This window comes from Nannospalax galili, unplaced genomic scaffold (assembly GCF_000622305.1).
Source record: "Nannospalax galili isolate Female #2095 unplaced genomic scaffold, S.galili_v1.0 scaffold83, whole genome shotgun sequence".
NCBI lineage: Eukaryota > Metazoa > Chordata > Mammalia > Rodentia > Spalacidae > Nannospalax > Nannospalax galili.
The window spans coordinates 5521968-5547002 of NW_008352659.1; the positions used below are offsets into that span (position 1 = coordinate 5521968).

At 43.5% G+C, this 25035-nt stretch overlaps 1 protein-coding gene across 2 annotated transcripts in view; it reads right to left on the bottom strand.

The window, feature by feature from the left end:
- Nucleotides 1–25035, bottom strand: part of Lrmda (leucine rich melanocyte differentiation associated) — a 1173619-nt gene that overhangs the window by 942562 nt on the left and 206022 nt on the right. The gene's annotated exons all lie outside the window — the stretch shown is intronic.

The following is a 25035-nucleotide window of genomic DNA, read 5'->3' on the forward strand; positions in this document are numbered from 1 at the left end:
CACGGAGGCCAGAAAAGGGTGTTGGATCTTCTAGAACCGGAGATATGGGAAGTTGTTAGCTGTTATGTGGGTGCTGGGAACCACACCTGGGTCCTCTGCAAGAGCACCCAGTGCTCTTAACTGCTGAGCCATCACCGCAGCCCTGAGCTTGGGATTCTTGCAGAGGACCAGAGTTTGGATTGCAGTGTCCATATCAGACAGCTTATAACTGCCTGTCACTCTAGATTCAGGCGCTCCAACACCTTCTTCCGGTCTCCAAAGGCAATATACATACATATAAATAAAAATTATTTTTTATTAATTATTAATTTTTGTTTTTTGAGAATTTTATACATGTGTATTATCTGTATTATTTCCATCCCTCCCAGTCCCATCAACTCCTCCCATTTCCCTCCACTCTCTCTCAATTTCTTATCCTCTTCTTTGATAATTATTGTCATATACACATATGTCCATTTATAAATATAATATATATAATGTATTGAGTCAATTTATTCAAGAAAACCATTGACAAGTCACATGCCCATAAACAGATGAGTAAGTGTCATGTTAAAGGAACAGAGAGTTGAAGAGACACTGCTACACCTACATTCACAGAACATTGTCATGATGGCAAAAGGGCATATACAACCCATGTTCAGTGACACATGAGTACTCACATGTAGTGGAATATATTTAGTCTTAAAAACAGAAGAAATTTCAATATAAGATTCCAGAAGACTGAAATTTAATGGTACTGTGTTAAGTGGAAGAAGCCAGAAAGAAAGAACAAGCTGTGTGATTCACCCATCCCAGGTACTTTGTAGTACACAGTCAAATTAAGAGACACAAAAAGCTGCATGGTGCTGGGCAGGGGTAAAAGAGATGCAGACATGGGGATTCACTGTTTAATGAAATGAAAAAAAATCTGGACATAAATGGTGGTACTGGTGGCAAATGCAAAGGAACCTAAAGTCACTGAGCTGTATACTTTTACACGGTTAAAATGATATTTTCTCAATTGTGTTACACAGGACCTAGCATTCTTACAGATAAAAGAAATCAGCAGTCATTTTGGCAGCCCTGCCTTCTGGAAGGTCCAGCAATCAACCACTCAGAGCATCTGTTTGTTCCTTTGTAAAAATGCCCATGTATCCACTACCCAAATGAAACAGAGCACCGGAGAGTCCCCACTGTCGTTCCTAACACATGTCAGGCATTCAATAAATCTTAGTTACCTGCTCCTTCCCTGGAGCAAGCGTTTTCTGCTTCCAACTTGGAGAAGTGAAACTTCTTTCTTTCTTAATTGTCAGGTTTGCTGTGAGGTAATTGGCAGCTTCCTTTGATTTTAGGATTGCTCTAGATATTTTGCACAGGGAGGCTCCAAGAGCTTTGTAGGGCTTGATGGCCAGATAATGAGACTGTATTTCTGCTCAAATCCCCACACAGACCAGAACCGGGGCCCACGTGGCCACGTATTTGCATATGTGGAACAGCAGAAAACCTGAATGCCAATAATAAATTTCTGTAAGGGTTCCCTGCCCCATTTCTCCTTAAAGAGACCAAAGAGGACAGAAGCAGGAATATTTTACCTGGGTGCTCTTTGGTTGGTTTTCCTTGATTCTCAAGCAAATAACCCCGTTCCATGGACCAGTCTGATCTGCGGGAACTCCCCAGCATCCTAGACTAGAGAGGCAGTACAGCCAAATAGGAAGCAGCCACCACAGAGACAGAGAGCCTTGGTTAAGGCCCCAGCTCTGCTACTTACTAAGAACTAGGGTAAACTGTCTAATGTTCAGTCCTGCTTCCATCATCTGTGAAATAAAGAAAGCAGCCCTGACCAACATAGTGACTATGGAGATTAAATGAGATACCGCACACCCTAATGGCGGGATGACGTCAGAAGGACCAGGTACCAAGGTCCTTACTCCATCCTCAAACACCAGCAGGTAAGCCAGCCACAGTCAAGTTCCCTTCTGAAGAGTCTAACATTTGAAATCAGGGGGGCAATGCCTTCATTTCAATACCTCATCTTAAAGTATGCACCATCTGTGAGCCCCAAGACTTACACACATTTTCCTGATTCTCAGGAGTTGATGGGACAGGAAGAAATAGGAAAAAGGGGTGGGAAAAGAGAAAGAGAGACCAACAGAGATTAGGAGACTGGCCAGCTTGATCCACTTCCAAGTCTGAGACCCAATTACATAGCCAACTGGATTCTCAGGAGTTGATGGGACAGGAAGAAATAGGAAAAAGAAGGGGTGGGAAAAGAGAAAGAGAGACCAACAGAGATTAGGAGACTGGCCAGCTTGATCCACTTCCAAGTCTGAGACCCAATTACATAGCCAACTGATCTTGGTTCCATGAGACATCTTGGTTACATCAAACTGGCTAATATATTGCAACTATTACTAAGACACAAATCCCAAAACACAGCTATGTAGGAGTCATGCCATGTCCTTCTCTCTACCTTGCTACCTGCCTTCCTTATCTGTGTAGATAGCAAAGCCCAGAATCAAGGCTGTGAGCCGCTCTGACTATTCAGTTCTCCCTTTGAGACGGGGCACCCCTTCTTCCCACACTTCCCCATGGACCTCTCAGTCTGTTCCTTCAAACAAGCCTCATCTCTTGCACAACCCGCCCCCACACACACACATACACTCTCTACTACCACCACCACCTCCACCACCACCACCATCACCAGCACATCACTTCTATCTTGGCTAGCTAGTTATGCAAATACTCCATGGCCAAATGCTGGCACTGGAGGCAGAAAGTTGGCACCTCCCTGAGGCAGGGTCCCCAGCTTGTGAGTCTTCATAGTCTTCTTCACGGAGCTGGAAACCACCCATAATGACTTCCATCACAGCTAAAGACATTTGCAACAATAGCTCACTGAACTCTGTAGGGTCTTTTAAAAAAGTTGGACATGGCTACAAGATTTCTAACTCCAAGTGACTGTCTGCTCAGATTGCCTCAGGACACATTCCTTGTATGTGTTGCAGCTGGTGAAGAAGGACTGGGGAGAGGAGAAGAACGAGGCCTCGGCAAAGCCTGGCAGTCAGGACCGGGGCGGTCCTGAGGATAAAGAGGCATTGGGCAAACTCTGTCTCCCTGATCTGCATGGTGACTACGGGCCAAGTTTGTTCTCTGAGCTGTGAGAAGGACCAATTAATTTATCAATCTGCACCTCTTTCTGCCACAACATATTTCTTTCTTGCCAACAAAAAAATGTGTCCATTATCAGGCAGGTCCCTGTCCTCCTAAGCAGCCTGTGCGGCTGTATAATTACACTTCTATCCCTGACAACTTGCATGATTGTTTTCCTAACAGTATATTACTTCGTTAGTACTTTCCAATATACGTTATTTTTAAACTGTCACTTTTGCCCAACTCATCCCAATTCACACTCGTCTGTTTATCATAACAATCATTAATAACTGTCAGTCCACGCCATCAATGCAACGAACTCACCCCCTCATTAGCATGTCCTAGCATTTGTTCCGTAGAGGGGGCTGATTATTTTTTACAACAGGCCAAGCCAATTACTTTAGTGAAATGGAATCACATTAATCAATTCTTAACAAGGTGGCAAATTTAAAGATATCAGATTGCAAAAGACAGCATAACTAATATGTCAGTGTCAGGGGGAGCGTGGAGCTATGGAGCAGCTGTACTAAATATATCTCTTCTCAGAGGCCACATGAATTTTGACGTTTCATATGATCTGACAACTACCAAAGTGATATTGTAAAAAGGCAAGAGCCTGGTGCTACGTGGCTTCCCGATGACTTTTGAAGATTCTGGCAAGGGCAGCATGGGCAGAGGGGGTGGGGGACGAGAGGGGAGGGGAGAATGGTGGCCGCGCCTATCCTGGCTGGCAGACGGCAGTTGATCGTGTCTCTCTGTGCCAAGGCATTTTCTTTTACACTTTAAATGATGATAGTCATCCATCATCGTCTGACAACTGCATCAAAACCAGCTGCAAAACATGCAAAGCCCAGCAGTCTAAAATATGCTGACACAACCAAGAGAAAAACAGATTTAAAATATATATATTTATATAGTCCATAGGAAAAGGATGTGCAGGAGGGGACTCGGGCAGGGGTGGGGTAAAGATGAAGGGGGTGGCTTACTAAGTGTTTAGGAGGGGAGAAGGAAGAAGGAGAGACCCAGCAGTGACAGAGAGAGAAGAGAACAAAGAAGGAAACCAAAAAAGGGGGGAAGTGATGATTAGGAAGAGGAAAAAGGGAGGAGGCAGGGCAGATGGGGAGAAAGGGCAGAAGGGTTACCTACAAGTCACTGTTGCAAGGAACCCTGGGAACAGCTCTCCAGTTTGACCTTGGCTCTCTGGCCACCAGACAGGGCTTGGTTCCAAAGCTTTCTTTCCTCGTTCTAGAAGACACCATATTCCATATAGAGCTCTCCTGCCTGCTTCCACCCAAGAGGTAAGTTCTCACTCCTAGGACTTTATTTCTAACCAACAGCTCTTCTATCACCGTTCCCCAATCCGTGGGCTTCTGGCAACCTAGAACATCAGGTCCAACTACAATATAGCACATGGGCATCTGCACAACCAGTTGCCCAACACTCCAAGCTCTTGTTCTTCTGCACCAGCGTCAGCCAAATCAAACCTCTGCCCTGACAGTTATGAGCTGGGTGACCTTAAGCATGTTATTGGTCCTTTCCAAGCCTCTACTCCTTCATCTATAACAATGAGAAGAAGATGACTTAAGAACTGAAGATTTATTGTTAATAATAAAATAACACACAAGAAGCACCTGGGAAGAAGTTTGGCTCGTGTACAGGCACCGTTTCTAAGAGCCGCCCTGTGTTTACATCTCTTCAGTCAGTACCCAGTGAATGAACTGGAAAATTCTCTAGAACTGAGCATGAATAGAGCCCTTTCTTTGTACTTCTCTTACCCAGAACTTCTTCAGTCATGTATTTCATAAGCTAGAGAACTGGAAATCTGTGTGCAGAGGACAGAAGGCAGCCAGCATGATTTGTAGATCCTTTAGGAACAAGCTAGTTTGCAAAGGCACAAAGCACAGGTCACCATTCTGCATTTGACTCATCCTTCCGTAGGCCCACAACCCAGTGGCCCAGACATCCTACTGTTGTTGTATTTAATGAAGCCTATTTATTTACTTATCCCAAAGAAGCCCAGAACCAGGTACCCCAGGCTGGCAAAGGTCCCATTGCATAATGTGATTAGATACAGTTATATCACACAGTTCGTGCAATTGTGCTATGATTCATTTTTTCAACTTAAAGAGCTATTTGGTTGGGTTGCCAGTTTGAATGTGATGAATGTGTATGATAAAACAGAACAAAGGGAATGGCCAGCACCTGTAAACTGAAACATTAGTCAGCGGGTTAACCCCTTCCCTCCTTAATGGTGACATCTCTTGGGTCAGCTGGCTCATGGCCATCTTCCTGCAAACCTTATATCTGGGCCTGTGTTGTGCCACTGCCAAATGAAGTGCTTTGACTTTGACCTTCTCCAGAAAAGATACCATCCAGTTGGTCCCCTTCTCTGAGGATGATGATCAGTCACAGGTGGGCATCTATCCTATTTCAAATCTTGCTCACTTCCTAGATCTCCAACTAATCCTGAATCCTAGATGTCAAAAATTCAAGTGATGTCCATGTGGCCAATGGTGGCAAACATGTGATGATACTCACATGTCACCTAATTACTCACAGGTCACATGAAACAAAGTTAGACTGAAAGGATATTGCCTCAGCATTAAAAAAAAAAAAACTCTCTGGGGCAGGAAAGTAGACTCTAATAAAGCACAGTATCACTTTGAAACTGATTTTCTTTCAAGAAAAATGGATTTAAATTAGAAATTAAAATATTAAAAAATCACATAATTTTTATGTTGGAAGTGGTCTCACCAATGAAGTTCAAGCTCAGCTCCAACTCCTTTTTCTTCATTTCATGGCAAAACAATGTGGTACATATGTTCTAAACATGGCTACAACATAGCTCCCATCAACACCCCCTTCTGTGAACTGCCATTGCCTCCTCCCCCTCCCCTTGAACCTGGGAAGGCATGTGTTACTGTCACAAGTAGAGTGCGTGAAGTTATACTGTGAGGCTCCCGAGGCTCAGGTACAAAGCCATGCAGCTTCTATTTTGGTCCCTTGAACACTGGCACTTGAGGCCCTGGTTGCCATGGAAGAACCCTATTCCCCAGAGGTGGCCACACAGAGAGGCCACATACCAGAGTTCCAATTGGGAACAAAGTCTTCAAGTCAGTCCAGGCCAGATGCCAGACATATGTGCAAACCAGTCCTTCTGGTGAGTCCAGCCCCCAGTATGGAGTCACCCCATGAACTCTGCAGCCTAAGCTCCAAGCTCGTACAGTAGACAGGCCACTCAGCCACACTATCTTGAGTTCCTGATCCATAAAATTCAAGAGCATTTGAAATGATGGTTTGAAATCCTTGACTCTACAGATTCTAGGGTTAGTGCTCTTCCACATCTACTAGCCTTCTGTTGAAGTTTTTGCATACATCAAAGAATATGTGGCCATACACACAGACCTAGTGCATTGCAGCAAAGACAGGAACTAAGAAGAATGTGGCCAAACACGGGATGTACAGGGGATCCAAACAGTCCCCACTGCTCTTGAGACCTGTCAGATCATCCAACGCACCAGCCAAAGGAAACCTTACACTCACCAGCAAACTGGGTACTGGGCATCCAAAGAGAAAAAATATACATACCACCGCAGCAGTCACTGACATTCACTGGCCCAGTGATTTGTTCCCAAGTATAAACTTCCCTGAAAAGCAATCACTGCCCCAAATGGAGGGTCTTATATCACACCACCCACAAATTCCATTTCCCTTCAAGCTAGGAGAATGTCAACAACCTCCCAACCCAGGAAGCATCAGGGAAGAGTCCAGTCCTGGAGAGTGGGAATTTGTGAACTTCAGCTTCTGTTTTACTTTCTTAGCCAAGAGGACCCAATATAACGATTCCCCGGGAAAAGAGCCCCCCTCCTTGGGCAAGACTGTCCTTAGTGGTTGAGAGTTTTATGTACTCCATATCTGCTACCCAAAGAATTGGGACTATGATATACTTTGTCGTAACGATTCCCCAGGAAAAGAGCCCCCCTCCTTGGGCAAGACTGTCCTTAGTGGTTGAGAGTTTCATGTACTCCATATCTGCTACCCAAAGAATTGGGACTATGATATACTTTGTCCCCAAATTCATCATGAAAGTTTTCCAGGAGTCAAACTTAAACCTCATAGCCTAACAAAGGATATCTATCTTTTGGGTAGATTTATTTAAATAAAGCTCTCTCTCTCTCTCTCTCTCTCTCTCTCTCTCTCTCTCTGGGGGGGTGGCACACCTGTAAATGTTGGGGACTTGCCTGTGTCTGTACCTACAGAAGCTGGAAGTTGACATCTGGTGTCTTCCTTTATTGCTCTCCATCATTATCTTTTGAGACAGAGTCTCTCACTGAACCTGGATCTTACCAGTTGGCTACGCCAGCTATACAGCAAGCCCTGGAATCCTCCTGTCCCTGCCTGCCAGTGCTGGGATTACAGATGTACACTTCTACCTCTGGCTTCTTTTTATGTGAGTGCTGGGGATCTGAACTCAGGTCTACATGCTTACACTGAAGTCACTTTATCTACTGAGCCATCTTCCCAGTCCCTAAACAAAGTGGGACTGAAATGAAGGCATAAGAGAATAAATCACACTTAACCATCCATTTAACCAACTGTCTTTATTGAAAATAAAAAACCAAAACAACCAACTTTAATAATAAGTGTACATGTATTATACAGTTACATATACGCATGTTAACGTGTTATCTGCGTTCTCAAAATCAAGACACTCTGGATAATCTGAGAAATGAGCGTGCCATACAGACAAACACTCATGGCAGATCATATGCCCAATGATTTTTCTCTTCCCATCATCCAGCCCAAAGCACAGAACTTCATTCACTATTCTCTCTTTAAACTCCCAGAGGTACACACATCCCTTCTCCTCCCTTAGGCAAGTTGTCTGAGTTCTTTCAACCTCAGCTTTTCATTGGTTACACACTCAGGGAGCTCAAGCTCACAGAGCTTGGTGAGAACAGAAGCCCAGATCTCTCAGTTCGTCGGTTCTTTTTCCCACTCCTGCAGGCTTGCTTAGCTTTACTGGTAGTGTTTTGTGGCCACTGTCCTCATCACTGAGCCTGTGACAATGGTTGTCAGGTAGAAAAACCTAAGAGATGCAGACCCTGGCCAAGGAACTTTCCACCTTGGCAGAGCAAGACAAATGATCCAGGCCCCAAAGTGAGACCCCTCCATCACTCAGATGCTCATATGCTAAACTGGCCAGGGAGGAAGGACTCAAATATCCATTGCAGGTTTAAGAAAAGGGGTAAAACAAGAACAAAGCCTCCAAAGCTACTCTCTGAACTCAGAAAGTTGCTCGAGGACAGAGCATGGCGCCCAGCTTTCCCTCATATTTCACCTTGTACCGGACCTTCCCCAGCCTGTCCTCGGTAGAAACAGAAAGGCTTCAAGACTGCAGATATGAGAGGGGGCTCTGATTTATCTGCCTCTCTGATTTATTCCCACCCCTACACACACACACACACACACACACACACACACACACACACACCAATGCACGTGACTTTGGTATGAGAACAATGCATAATTCGATTACATGTGCTATATAAAATCATTGCAGCTGTTCAGAAACATTCACAGCGAGGAACTTCAGACCCATACTCAGACACAGAGGCATGGTTGTGGGAGTATCCTGATCACATCACAAAGGGAGAGAAGGAAACAAAAAAATGCTGTTCTTGCCGCCATCGATGTCCCTGGCGAAGCCATCCGTACACGTTGGCCCTGATGCCCACAATTCAAAGCACCAGCTTATAAAACAACGCAAGCACAGCTCTGATGGAGGGAACTGAATTTGGGGTGAAACAATGCAACGCAATGCAGAATTTTACTTGAAGATGCTGCTATGATACCGGGCACATTTAATTCCCTTTTTAAACACTGTAAAAGTTTCTCTCCTGCCTGCTCACTCTGTGGGCTACATACCATGTGTAAGATTAATCCCTCAGGAGTTTTTTATTTCCTATTCTGCCTATCTTTCATCTTCACCCCAGACTAAGCAGATGGATGTGAATTCAAAGTTTTCTGATCTTTAGCACAAGTTATGGAGGGTTATCTTTGGCTGTATATCTTTCTGCTGGCAGAGCTCCCTTGGTGATGAAGGATTAACCACCCCAGCTGTCTCTTCCCCGAATGATGCAGTGCCGTGCTCCTCAAAACGACAGCATCACTTAATCTTAATGTCCGCTCTCCGAGCGCAGCCGCGCAGGACAAAGCCAATCAACATCAGATGCCACCAAGATGGACCTACTGCTTGGCCCTGGAGTCTCTCACCCTCTCACTCCTATTAATCAACATCATCCAACCCAATCCCAGAGTTCACTTCTCTCAAACCACAGCTAAACTAAGCCGGGGTCTGGGTTCGCCATCTGAAGAACAAGGCAGAAGGAGGGTGGTGGGCGACAATCAGCCCACGACGGGAGGACCACATGCACGCCAAGGCTCAACGCTGAGCGAGAGTCCTTCCCTGCTCCCAGCTTCCCTCCATTGTCTCTATTGGTTTCAGGGCTCTTGACATCTCTTCACATGTCCAAACTCACCCACCAGGCATAATGGAGATTTATCTTGAGTGAGACCTGTCTTCCAGATATTCCAGAAGACTCTTCAGGAAGCCATGAGACCCTTCACAACCAAGGTACATGACAAACCTCCCAGCTGCGCCCCTGACTAGCGCATTTACCCTGCTCACACTTGTAAAACAGGGCCTACATATTCGATTTCTATTTGTACCAAAAGAGTTTCTCCTCAAAAGGCTCAGTGGAATCCCTGACCTGACCCTAGCCTCATGTGACCTACACACCCACAAATGCATGTTACCCTAAAAAGGCACCTATTTACCCTTCTTTTTTTTTTTAACACCGCTTATCACAGGTGGGAAGGCAAAATGGCACACTCGTGTTTTTCCCTAGCTCTGAGCAATTACAATAAAGTACCTCCCTACTCTTTCTTAAGAAAAGGAATGAAAAAGTCAACCCAGATCTCAAAGGCAAACGTAATAAAACAGTAAATTATGGCTGGAGTTTACTAAACAAATGCAACCTAGTTAAATTTGGAAAAATCTTCACTTTTGCTTACATTTGCAATTTTACTGCTGAACTACTGGTATTTCTTACTTATGCAACATTAAAATGTATAAGAAATCCTCTTGTGTGCTATATCCAGCATCTACTCTTGATTTATAATACCCAATTTAGGGGGGAAAAAACACAACTAAACCTGATTTAAATCACAGATTACTCTGTAAAACACAAGCGAGGAGCTATTCCAAATCCTAAATGTAATTTAAACATATTTATATTTTACAGTGATATATTTTCCCCTATTCCTTGTCTTACGACTGTAAACTTTCTATAATTATATAAGCAATTTCCCTAAGGTCACAACATTGATCATGGTTATAAATTGCTAAAGTACAACACACAGGGAGCAAGAAAATATATGCTGGACATCACAAACAGTTTCATCAAATCAAGGATAGACTGGGAGAAGACAGAGCGAAGGAAAGGGTTAGAGATCGCGACGGGGGGGAAAGTAGCTAATTTTTCAAGAAGTCATCAGCCAACATCACATCCCCTTCCCCAAAGCCATTGGAAACATGAAGTTTAGAAACTGTCCTACAAGAGGACTTGGCTTCATTTTTTAATGATCATTTTAACCCTTTCACAATTACTCTGAAGCCACTGGGAAGCAATCCTGAGGTACACACCTCAGATTTTCTAGCAGAAAACAAATCCAAACTATACAATCAAAATTGCCTTCTCAATGGGCATGGTGGTGCACACCTTTAATCCCAGCACTCAGGAGGCAGAGGTAGGTAAATCTCTGTGAGTTCCAGGCCAGCCTGATCTATATAGGGAGTTCCGGGCCAGCTAGGGCTACATAGTGAGACCCAATCTCAATAAATAAATAATCACCTTCTGTCTGAACAGCAGTTCTCAAACTATATGCTCAGGAATGTAACCACTATGAGGATGCACCCTCCTGGCATCCCTACTTTCTAGGCATCCTTTAAGCAAAGTAGCTTCTCTTGGGTCTATTTCCTTTGGGGCTGGATTAGTGTGGGGGGGCAGGGCAGGGAGGGAGTGAACTTACTTAGAAAAACTATTTTAAAGGTTTAAGAAAAAGAGATTTGGAAATCACCACTTCCTGATGTTGTCGTGATGAAGGAAAAGATCTGGAAGAAGTTATTTGCGAGGTTCCAGTTGGTTGTCAGTGCTTCTGGGGTTTGGGGGTAACTCTCCTCTTAATGAGAGTGGAATCAGGTGCTCTTCACACAGGATTCAAATGGGGTTGCTGTCAGGAGCCTCCAGCATCCAAGTTTCAGCAGGATGGGCTGACAGGCCAGCCAGACAGGCCGGCCACCTCTCCTACTTAACAATGCCACACTCCACTCCAGGCAGCTGCCTATTAGGAAGACAGCTGAGACCCAGAAGAGGGGGAGGAATCAGCATGTGACAGGCTCTGCTTTGCTCCACATGAAATAAACCTTAAAAGACCTGAATTTCCCCAAAGTTTAAGAACAGCAGTTCAAATGCTTCTTTTTCAGCATTTGCAGAAGACCCAGTCAGCCCATCTGCAGCTCACATGCCTGGGACAGTGAGCTGAGGAGATTTCAGAGCTCTCAAAGCAAGATGCATGTGCCCTCGAGGACAGTCATTAAGAGATGGATCTCCCTCCTTCCTGCATCCCTTTATCCTATTCATTTCTCTTTTTTTATTTATTTACTTTTATTTTATGTGTATGAGTGTATTACCTGCATGTGTGTAAGGACACCCGTGTTGTGCAATGCCCACAGAGGTCAAAAGAGGGCGTCGGATCCGCTGGAACTGGAGTTCTGGACTAGACAGTTGTTAGCTGGCATGTGGGTACTGGGATTCAAACCCAGGTCTTCTGCAAGAGCAGCCAGTGCTCTTAACTGCTGAGTCAACCCCTCCCTATTCACTTCTGCTGCTGTTTCTCTATACTCTGCCCTCCATCTCTGACTCCATCTTCCTACTTACATCCTGCCAACAGCACCCAAATGAAGAACAGCTGCTTTCCAGCCTCACAGCAGCCTCCCCTGACCAGCTGCAATATTCACACACACAAAGGTCAACTCAGTGAGTCTCACCTCTGACACCAGGAACAAGAAAGTAGACTTTCCTTGACTATGCAAGTTGTGAAGTCAGAGAGAAAGATACTCAGATCTTCGCTGTTCTGGTCTTTCTGTAGAAACTCTGATCGCTCAGCTGACAACCGGCCCCTCCAAGAAAGTAGGCAAAATAAGTCCTACCTGTGAAAAATCATGGGAAGAAAACTAAACTGGTACATATTCTAAGTTCTCAGTGTGTAAAGTGGATACTTTATATAACTGGTTCCAGTCAGTTGGTTGGTGTCTGGTTCTGCTGCTTTTAGACTGCCTGAGTGTGCTATGGATCCCTAGTAAACAAGTTAGCAAACAGAAGCAATTTTCCAAGTCTGCAGAGGGTAAAGTCTTGGCCTCCTTAACTACAGATGGACTGAAGGTTGGTGTTGAGGCATGATCGGAGGGACAGCAGGGCTGACAACTCTTACTGAATTTTTGACATTTAACCAACTAAAAATTTCACTGTTGGGAGTGGCTCCATGAATAAAAGTACTTGCCAAGCAAGTGTGAGGACCCACATCAGATCCCCAGCACTTAACAGAAAAGCTAAGCAGGCATGGTGGTCCACATACAATTCCAGGGCTCAGGGGGCGGAGAGACAGGGATCACTTGGATAACCTGCCTAACTAGATGTGCTAAATTAGCCAGCTCCAGGTTCGGCGAGAAACCCTGCCTCAGTAAATGACGTGAACAATTGGGGAAGACACCTGGCTTAAACTCCTGGCCTCTACACGTACATGCACTCATGTGCCCACACATATGCAAACACACACACACCACACACATACAAAAAATTTCACTGCTATTAATTTTGAAACTTATATGATTTTCATCAGAGCAAGTCAATGAATTTATGATTTGTTTCTCGTTTTATACAAACCACATACCACTAAAAAACGAAAGCATTAAAATGCACCTGTGCTCCTGCAGCCCAAAGGATGAGAATCTAAGTAGCTAATACGTTGCTGTGAGCGTCTCTCAGGATAGCTCTGCTCTGCGTATCTTACTATAATATGTAATTCAATCCCCTATACTCTGTTGTGTTAAAAACTGAGGCTTCAAATGGTTAGGTAATGTGTTCAAGATAAAATCATCATGCTAGTCCTGTGTGACATTAGGATTTGAACCCAAGTCTAAATTCAAAGCAGGATCATCTCCCAGAACTACCAGAGGCAGAAGTGAAGCCCACTTTGAACCCATTTCTGCTATGAATGGAGCAGGCAGGCTCAAATCTCTCAGAAAACTGAGACTTGAAAAACAGAAAATGCCCAGTAACTGATTGCCTCAACACCTCCAAAATTACCAAATGAGGAATGGGAAGATCAGACCGAGCAAATATGAATAGCCAAATTCTGCTCAGAAACTCAGGCCCAATTCCCAGCACTCCAGGCCACCCTGGCTGTAGCTGGTTCCTGGGAAAGTTAAATAATAATTCAATGATTGGCAAAGAGCTTCTTAAAGACAACACAGCCCGGCCAGTCGTTTATCAACGGCTGAGTTTGCTAACTCCAAACACAAATGCCATGCAAAGGTCATCTCGTGTGACTCTCTCTCTCCCATTTCCCAAGAACTTGTCCAAACTGGTCCCAGTGGCTAAGGCACCCAGACCAAAGGAGGGCAATAATTGGCCACATTTCTCTGCAGCACGGCAAGGAGTCCTGTGAACCTTTCCAAGGGTTTCCAGATTTATCAATGGAAACCACTTGCTCGTGCGCTCATCTTCCTTTATGCTCTGTCCAGTCATATTTTGTAGGGCTTTTCATATAACTCACTGTTTCTTTCTCAATTACTTTGTAGCCATTTGTTTTCAGTCACTGGAAATGAGATTCGCCTCTTGTTCCCACACCCCCATCTTATTACATGGGTTTGTTTGTTGTTGTTTTTTTCCAATTTTGAAAAATACCTTATGTAACTGTAATTGAGGTAATAGTTTTTTGATCGGTTTGTGGTTTTTAGATTAGCAATTATTTCACTCAAAACTAGTATTTTTACCTCCTCTGTTTCATTACTTCTATGTCTTATAAGGCAATAGTTTCAAACTCACTGGGTCACCCAGGCAACTTCAGTGACCTGAGCCAGATGAAAGCCAGTGACCTGACGAATGGCACTGTTTGTTTACAAGTGGCAGCCATTTTCTGCGTCAACTTGACACTCAGGAACACAGGCTTCATCTTTTTTTTTTTTAATGTGTGTTTAAGTGTTTTACCTACATGTAAGTATACTGGTGCAGGCAGTGTCCACGGAGGCCAGAAGAAGCCATCAAATCCCCTGAAACTGGAGTTACTGATGGTTGTTAGCCACCATGTGGGTGCTGAGAATTGAACCTGGGTCCTCTTCAAAAGCACCCAGTGCTCTTAACTGCTGAACCGCCTCTCCAGTCCCATACAAATTTCTTGTTACGGACTTTCAAGAGAAGCTAGAGGAGAGAGAGAGAGAGAGAGAAAGAGAGAGAGAGAGAGAGAGAGAGAGAGAGAGAGAGAGAGAGAGAAGAGGGAAGCTTCCAGTTCACTGAAGGTTAGCAAGTAACTTTTAAATTATGAAATATAAGACCAAAATATAGAATGCCTAATGGTCAAATTCATGCTAAGGGTACCAACAATCTCTAGACATAACCTTACAGAATCTAAGAAAGTACTGGATGTCAATCCAAATGCAAATGGGCGCCTTAGAGCCAATGTTGGGGTTGCTAAAGAGGATGCTGGTTTTTGACCCGAAGATTCTGTATCAATTTAATTCTCTAATCATAGTTTACTGGAATATTTTTTTTCAAAAATGAATTTTGAATGCTATTGAGGTAATTTGGTTTTATTCTTTGATCCTATATGATGATTATATCAATAAATTTTCTTTTTTAATATCTTATTTTTTTAATTTTATGTGTATGAGTGTATTGCCAGCATGTATGTGAGTGCATCTGTGTCATGCAATGCCATGGCGGTCAGAAGAGGGCTTTGGATTCCCCTGGAACTGGAGTTAAGGATGGTTCGCAGACGTCATGTGGGTGCTGGGAATCGAACTTGGGTCCTCTGCAAGAGCAGTCAGGGCTCTTAACCACTGAGCCACCTCTCCAGCCACATATCAATAAATTTTCTAATACCAGAGAAGGAAAAAATAAAGCAGAGCACTTAGAACAACACACCATCGGGACATCCCTATAATGTGTGCTTTCAACATAAAAAACGTAAACACATCTTTCCTAACTTTTTTTAGGTCCTTGATTTTATTGACAGTACTTGGTGGTGACTTGCTCTCACCCATATTCCAGCTATTTCTTCCAGACTAGTAAAATCCTAGTTATAAAACTGTCACTGACATCATCTGTTTCCAAAGAATTATTCACAACTGGATCCATCATCGACCCAGTCTACACAAGCATTTTTGAATTCCAAAGTGATTCCACACCATGCTCCACATCTGTATTCCCAAGTCCACTTTGATATAGTTCACTCTTTGGAAAGATAGAATGACAAATTTTCTGGAAACAGGTTTTTCTTGGGGGCAGAGGCTGGAAGGACATTAAATTACAAAGATGAAACTGGGCAGAACCGAACAGACATCCAATGCGTGAATGTAAAAACATCACTAAACTTGGCTTACAGAATTGTTAATTATGTATCTGACAGTGAAATATGGCAAACAGCTGGGGCTAAACAACACAAACCCACACAGGGAGTGAGTAGGAGTGGGAAAAAGTACTCAGCCCATCCAAGAGGATGCTTGAACTAAACATTTCCTACAGCTTTAGGACCTAGGGATGGAGCTCAGTTAGCACAGCACTTGCCTAGGATGCATGATGGTCTCGGTTCAATCTTCACCACATAACCAGGTACAGTGGCACATGCCCACAATCCCAAAACTTGGGAGGTGGGAGCAGGAAGATAAGAAGTTCAAGATGATCTTTGGCTACATCTTAAGTTTTAGGGAAGCCTGGACTACATAAGCACCTGTCTCAAAAAAAAAAAAAAATCTTTTAAACCTACATAGTAGGTCACCTAACTTTACCAAAACACACAACACAACCATTCCTGTTTCTACATGGCAGGCTCAGGACTGGAAATTCTTCACCCCAGTTCAAAAGTTAGACCATAAAATTTGTGGCCACCAGAGAGAAAAAAAAATGAGACCAAATTGAAAAGAATGTGTACACAGAGGCCGTGAAAAGAAAAATCTTCACTTGGAGAAATTTGGTCTTGACATTTTTCTGTTTTCAAAATATGTAAATTGTCTCACTGCCCTGGAAGACGGCTCCAGAGAAATTGCCGGGCCTGCCACCCCATTGCCTCGCCTACCACACACATTGCTTACTTCATCTTCTGCCAGGAGTCTGCTCTCCTGGGATCCCACCCACCCATAGGAAAGAGTTCCTGTCACAAACACTCATGTGGAGTTGTCAGAAAATTCTCACCAACGGGGACACTGACAAGGCAAAACCCAAGCCCCAACTGGGACAACTTGGGGTAAAAAATGGCTGTCTGACCCTGTGCCGTTAAGAAGAAAGAGTTTTGGCAAATGACCACAAAACAACAAACAAGAAAATTTTTACTTCTTCAGCAACCCTATGTTGGAAGAGAGAGAGGTTCTCTCCCTGCACCTAGTTAGAAGTCAACCTCTCCACAGAAAAAAGGGAAATGCAATCTTCCTTTAATTCCAGGCACACTTGAACATACAAGTTGAATGACTCTAACCCAAAAAATCCCAGTTCTCCATATTGTAAAACTTCTGGCACTGATAAGATGTCAGAGCCAATTTGACCTCAGATGATAGGTCCCAGTGTACTAAAACCACTGTACAGTATTGCCTGTGGGCTACGTGTCGAAGGTACAGAAGAAACAAAAATGAATTGAATGTTTAGACATAATCCCATCCCCAAGATATCTTATTTAACGTATGTAAATAGTATTTCAAAATCTGAGAAAAAAAATCTGAAGTCAGAAACACTTCCAATTCCAAGCATTTTAGAAGGGGTTACTCAACATATACAAGTCCAGCGAGAGTCTAAAAAGTGCACACTTAGAGAGAAGGTTAAAATGCTTCTGCAATCATCACACTTTCCTTTTAAATTTTTTATTATACTTATTTATTGTGTGTGTGCATACATAAGTCATGACACACACGTGGTAGTCAGAGGACAACTTGCAGGAATAGGTTCTTCCCTTCCACCATGTGGGTCCTGGGGAATCTAATTGAGGTCATCAGGCCTGGTCACAGGCACCTTTACCCACTGAGCCATCTTGCCATCTCCTGTAAACATTATACTTTCTAGTATGTCTAGAAATTTATTATTGAGGCTATCTCTCATAATCAATCTGAGCTATTATCAGATGGTAAATTTCAAAAGCTAAAGGTTATATGCAAGTCTAACCTGCAGCTTCTAAGGAAAAAATGAAGACATGGAACCATTCTTTTCAGATGGGATGACTCAACATCCTTATTTGTCTGCCTCCAGGTATTTTCAGAAATTGCTGAGAACAACTATATTAAGATTTAAGCTTTTCTGAAATAAGGACCAGCAATGGACAACCTACTCCTTCCTCAGATAATCTCCCAAATGGCCACATCTGCCAGTCATAGTGGCACATACTGTGATCTGTGTTTCTTAGGAAACAGAGGCAAGACAAAGACAAGTTGAAAGACAGTATGGATTACATAGCAACACCTTGCACCAAAAGCAACACACAAAGGGGTTGGGGATTTAGCTTAGTATTAGAGCCTTGTATAGCAAACTCAAGGTCCTGTGTTCAGTCCTCAGCTCTGGAAAAGAAAAAAATAACAACACACACACACACACACACACACACACACACACACACACAAATGCAAAGTTTCCAAGGCTGATATTCCCTCTGATTACATCTCAGACTGCGCCAATAGGTAAAAGACACTAGTAATATAGGACTCTATTTGTTACTGTTCATATCACTGTGACAAAAACTTTAAAAAAGAAACGTGAGAGGAAGAGGTTTGTTTTGGTTCCTGGTTTGTGGGGATACAGTCCACTATGACAGGGAAGGCATGACAGCAGGTTTTCTGTGCTGACAGGAGCATCACCATCTGCCTGTTTGTAATTCATCAGGCCAGGCTCTAAATCTCAAGGTTTCAGCAATCTGCTTCCTCTACTTCCACCTCCCAGAGTTTCTACAACTTCCCAAAGCAGCACCACTAGCTAGGAACCAAGTACCAGGAACCAAGAACAAGGAACCAAGTACTAGGAACCAAGTACTAGGAACCAAGTATGGGTGCATATGGTGGGAGGCATTTCACACCCAATCTTAACAGTAACCAACCCTTCTCTAGGATGCTGACCTACTCTGATAGGGAAAGAGCAGAAGAAGTTCCCAGACAGACAGCAAAAGTCTCAGAATATCAGAAGCCAAGGAAGAGGAAATGTCCCCACAAGAAAACAACACATGAAGGCGTCCAACACCGACTAAGAGCCAAAAAAAAAAAAAAAGATCACTGTCTCAGGCAGCCCAAGAGCAATGCTTCCAGATGCCAAAATAAGAGGAAATCAATTTAGGGGGGTCAATAGAAACAGCTTTACCCTCCCAAAGACCATGGAGAAAACCACATCAATGCCAGTCACAGGAGATCATATATTTTACAAAATATAAAACTGTCTCATTGCAAATCTATGGAAACAATGTCACAGGGGCTAGGGGCTGTCACTTCCAGTCAAAGAAGGCCCACTTCACTGTGGCACTGATGGCCAGTGATGTCAGGGAGAATTATATCCACACACACCAAGAAAGAAATCAAAGTCAGGAGAAAAACATTCGATGGAGACACACCCAAAGGAGTTTGGAAAGAGGGGGTTCCTTCCATGCCCTGTTAAACTTTCACAGGCTTAAACAAAGGATGTGGAGTTTTCCCATCAAGAAATGGAAAGACGAAGCCAGTCCATAGTGATGGGCTCCTATAGACTCAGCTACTCAGGAAGCTGAGGCAAGAGGATAGTTTGAGTCCAAGAGTTCAACGTTAGACTGGTCAGTGTGAAAGGAAGGAGGGAGGGAAGGACTGGTGGTAGGGCCATCTACAGGGAGATATAGAGAGATATTTTTAAGGTCAAGACACTCCATTTTTTAATCCATGTTGGACAGACAATTGCAAAAACACTTATTGTCTAGTGGAACATGTATTTTTTAATAACTCATGGGCTGGGAGTATCACTCAGTAGACAGAGGGCTGCCTGATATTAATAAAACCCTGGGTTTTCTCTCAAGCACTGCATAAATTAGGTGTAGTGGCACACGCCTATAATCTCAGCACTTAGCTGGTGAGGCAAGAGGATCAACAGTTCAAGGTCATCTTTGACTAAATCATGACTTTGTGGCCAGCCTGGGCTACATGAGTCAAAATCAGGATTGAAATGATAGGCATCCAAAGAACTGGCTTTTCATCTAGGTTGTAGTGAGGTTCCATAAGCTACTTGAGAGAAAAGGCAGGTGATACAGAAGGGACACGTGACATAGCATCAGCGATTATGAGGTCTTGAGTATGTCACAAATTTTCCAGTAAGAAGATGCTGTAGGAACATAATGTCATGGTTAGAAATTTGTTCCCTATGAAGTCAGTCTGAAAACTAAAATGTGAAAGCAAGTTCAAGCCCACTTCTGAGGCAGGGGAAGAAAAGAGCAACTCTTAAGCAGACTCTAAAAAAGTCACAGTCGTCGGCACCAGGGAACATAAGTTAAACAGATGGGACGAAAGGGAAGCAAGAAAACAGATTGTGTGGGTATGCAGAGTCAGGCTTTGAGGCAAACTGGTAGAGAAAGCAACAAATTCTTCAGGCTCCTTATCACAGACCTGCAGTGACTAAAACTGCTGATTCCAAGGATGGAGGCTTCCCAAGTCCTTTCCTAGCCCGTGGGTGGGCAACAGATGGTTAAGTGTGTGATCAGAATCTAAATAACAAGGTAAAGAAGGGCTGCTGATCACTGTGTGCTTTCAGGGTACTAAGCCCTGTGATACACAGGTCAGAGTGTCCACGAAATCCAATTTAGACTAATTACCCATTTTATAGGTAGAGAAACCAAAGATTAGAGAGAGGCTGGGAAATTTCTAATACACATTCCGCCACAGTCATGGTTACTAGACAGAATGGAGCTTTAGACTCTGAGTTCCTCATGAGTGATTTCTCCCTGGACCTCTGACATCCTGAAGAAGCCCAGAAGAGCTACTGGTCCTCTGGGACTGTCGCCATGAGGAAATGCCCAGTCATTACAGGAGAGTCGCCTTTGACTTCCAGAAACCCAATGCTGAGGCATTTGCAAGCCTTAGGATGTGAGAAGGGCTCCAAAACGATGGCTGTTCTTGAAAGATGAGAAAGAGAAAGGATGTTCTTCCTATCTTGTGCAAGCAAACCATTCCCCCCACACAGGCTCCACAAGGCATTACAACAGATAACAGCCAAAGAATGCGCGGCCCAGCCAAGAAGATGGAACAGGAAGGGCCACAGGTCTGCCAACCCCACAAAAAAATGGGCCATCCTGGGCCCAGTCCTTCCGTTGGGAAACTTTTAACTTGGCGCATAAAAATGAAAAAGTGCCTTTGTTTAAAATCCTCCTTAAGTTTCTGATCACCATGATTTATGTAAATAAAATGTTAAATTGAAATGTAAGTGTTAAGAAAATTACATATACGATAGAATGATTGTTCTTTTTAAAACTGCTCTTCAATAAATTTTCTAAATTCTGATTGCAGGTGATTCCAGACTTGAAAGCTTTGCCAACAATAGCCAGCAGAGGTCTATTACCGAAGTGGTATTAATATAGCTATCATCACCAATTCAAAGCAGATAATAAAGGACTGACACATTTATTATCATTATTAATTAACAATTTTCTAAGATGGAATTAAATCAATATGCTGCTCTGATATCATTTTAACTAGTTATGCAAATCAAACATTTAGAGCCCATGAACAGATATAAATGCCATTCAAAATTCACTTCACACTTATTACTGTAATATCAGAACTTTCAGGCTTTGCTAGTAAAAAAAAAAAAAAGGCTTAATGCTCATTTAATTACACTCAGACATAAAGCTTATGGAATGAAAGTTGAAATAGCTGATTAGTTAGGAAGTCGAGGTAAGGCTATAACACTTGGGATAGACAATGAGATAATAATGTGGAAATGCAAGGCTCTGCACAGAGGGCTTCTGGCAGCTCCTATTAAGAACAATGACAAGTCGAAGAGATTGTGTTTTGAATTTACGAAGTTGAAGACCCTTTCTTAGGTCCAGGAGGGAGACATAGGAGAAGAGACGAGGAAGAACAAGAGACCAACAACTCATCATTTACAGAAATAGAAACTTCCAGGATAAACAGCCCAATAAGTCTTCCTAAGTAAACAAAGATGACTACCAAGCCTGCATAGAATGCTCACTCTCCTCCTTCCTGTTTCCCAGCTGTCCTTGCATGGTGAAGGGAGATCTCTGCACCCAGAACAGTGAGACCTGGAGAGTTACAGTGAGGTCTGGAGTACTTTGCCTCTGGGTTCAACGAGGGTAAAAACAGAGGTGAAAGGTTTGCCATAGAGGCCAGGGTTGCCAGTCTGGAAAAGGAGCTAAAGCTGGAAAAACAGGTGATATTAAAAACATTGCCAGAGGGATTTGGCCCACCTCGGGCCCCATACCTATCTGGCAAGGAGGCCACTGCTTGCTTTCCTAAGTGGTTGGGGCAGTAGTGCCAAGAGACAGTGTAATGAATGAATGGTTTACCAAGTCCCTGACTTGTATCTCTTGAGCATGGCTCAGGTACGCTTCTGAAAGGCACTCAGGCATATCTGTCCACATCACAGGGCAGAGGCAGTATTTCTGATGGGCAGGCACAGTGGGGCTTGGGTCAGCTCAAATGCAAGGCCCAGGGAACAGAGCAACCAAAAGCCAGATGCTGTGGGGTGTGGCTTTGCACACAGCAAGAAGCACAAGTGATCTACTGACCTTTACCAGGAGTCTAGCAAGCAGAATTGAGCTCTGGGTGTTTTATGAAAAGGACTGAATTGTTCCCATAGTGTATGTTAGTGTGAGAAATACCTCGCTCTTTTCTCTTGAAATCATATTCCCATCTTTGCCCTGGAGTACATTTGATCCTCTGCACAATGGGGTTCAGAGCCAGAAAATGAATAGTACGTAGACCAAGAGAAAATGCAGTGCAATTGCTCTGCAGTGACCCAAACCAAACAATCTAAAAAAGAGAGAGGGCAATCTTATTATCCTCCCCCCACCCTCCACCCTCCACTTCAGCATCTTAGCATTTGTTATAACAGAAGGCTCAAGCCACAGGCCAACTTTGTGCTGCCATTTACTATGGGGTTCTACAAGTCAGAAAACAGGGATGGCTAAAAAGTTAACCATGTGCACTACAGACCTATTCGCAGAGTGGGAAAATGTTCTCGATGCCATGATCCAAACAGACAAGGTCCCTGCTCTCCCCATGAAAACAGTCTAAAAGGGAGACAGAGCATTCAGCCAGCAACACAAGGACGGTGTGATGGTTCAGAATGATTGTCAAATAGGCAGAGTCTACAGTCATCTTGGAGAAAAATCTCTGGGCATGTCTGTGCAGATTTCTTTAGATTAGGTTAACTGAGGTGGGAGGACCCATCCTAAAAGTGGGAAATACCATTCCAGGGCTGGAGTCCCAGACTGAACAAAAAGGAGAAAATGAGCCGAGCAAGCATTCCCCTTTCTCTGCTGCCTCACGGTCCTGCCATCATGCCGGCTCTACCGTGATGGACTTTTCGAAAACTGTGAGCTAAAATAAGCCTTTTCTTCCTTAAGTTGCCTTGGTCAGGTATTTTGTCAGATTATGAAGAGAAGTAACTAATACAGGTAGTCACTGCAAGGAGTTGGTGGTGGAGAAACAGAAAAAGACTGGAATGATGTATAACATGTGTCATAGTGGGAAATTAGGGGTAGTCCGATATTGAATGGCATTTTGCTTTCCTTGTACTAAATGTGTTTTCCAAAATTTTACAATGGTTATTCTTTCACTAAAGGACCTGCACTAAGGCCCAACTGGGTAGTACTAGAGCATACTGGAAATACCCTGACCAAGTCAAAATAGGTCCCTTCCCTCTCTGTGAAGAGGAACATACAGGCAATAGAAAAGATGCTTTGGGGGATTTTTAAAAAAGTATTTACAGGGGCTGAGGAGATATATCACTCAGTTGGTAAAATGCTCTCTGTACAAATATAAGGACTTGGATTGGATCCCCAGCACCCAGGAAAAAGCCAGACATGGAGAGGTACGATTGTAATCCCAGCACTAGGGGCATAGAGACAAGAGGATCCATAGGACTTGTGAGCAGCCAACCTTATCTAATTGATGAGCCCTGGATCCAAGTGAGAGACCTTGTCTCAAAAAACAAGGTGGGATGCTCTAGAGGAATGATTCATGACTCCCAAGATGAACCCCTGCCCTACACACACACACACACACACACACACACACACACACACACGCAGACACATACACACAGAGGCACATACAGGCACACACACTGGCACATACACAAGAAAGAAAATAAAGAAAAATACAAAGATTTTATTCCTACTTTTCTAGATCTTGAGTAAGTATGAAACATTCCAATTTTATGTTTCTACCTTTTCCAAATAAGAAGCAACCCCACAGCAAGTGTGGACGACTCGGGAATCAATATTTTCTTCCTTCCATGGTGGAAGCAGAAGAATTTTGTTAAACCTAAGATCCACATTTCCAGGGAAGCCATCTTAGAGTCCTCTCTACCCACACTGTCCTGGGGTACTCTCACCCTGCACTGTACTAGGGTCCTCCTCGCCCACATACTATGCTTCTCACTGAGTATTTCTCACAGCAGTGACTGGAAGTCTGTGTCGTTTCATCTGCACTGACCTCCAGAATCTGTACTTGCTTAAAAAGCAGCAACCCTCCCTGCTGCTCAAACTTTCTCTATACCTGACTTTCCATCAGCTCCAAATAGGAAGAAAACTGCCATATGCCATCCTTCTTGAAGACCTCTGTGGTGTTTGAATGAGAACTAGCTCCCATGGGCTCATGTATTTGAACACTTAGCCCCTGTTTGTGGCAGTTTGGGGAGATTCCAGAACCTTTAGCAGGTAGAGCCTTGCTGGAGGGTGTCACTGGGGCAGGCTTTGAGAATTCATAACCTTGCCCCCCGCCCCAGTTTGTTCCTTCTGCTTCCTGTGTGTGCAGTTGAGATGTGCTCGCTCAGCTTCCTGCTTCTGCCACCATGCCTGCCACCTACTGACATGCCTGCTGTGATGGACTCATCCCTCTAGAATCAAAAGCCAAAATAAACACTTTTGTCTCTAAGTTGCTTTTATTACAGCAACAGAAAAGTAACTGATACAACCTTTAGTTGTTTTTAAACCTGACAAACATCTGCGGAATACAGTAGAGCATGGCGGGGTGGGGGGCAGGGTTCCCAGAGAAGAAAGTTTCTAAAGAAAATTCATTCATCCTCTTGCCTGTTTTTCAAAAAATTCAACTTCTGGTTCATGTACAATATCAAAATAACATTTGCATGAATCATTCATATGTCAATGATTACATGAGTGTGATTTTAAGACCACACTAGAGGCAAAATATAGAAAAAAAAATGCAAGCCCAACCAGCAAAGTCACTGTAGGTGGCACTGGAAGAGGCTGTCTGCACAAGTAGGCAATGGTTGTCTATCAGGCCTATGCTACAATAACCTTTTTTTTAATTGAGTTTTGTGTATTTCATAAACAACATCTCAATCAACTTTGTATCCCCTTCTCTATCGGTGCCCTCCA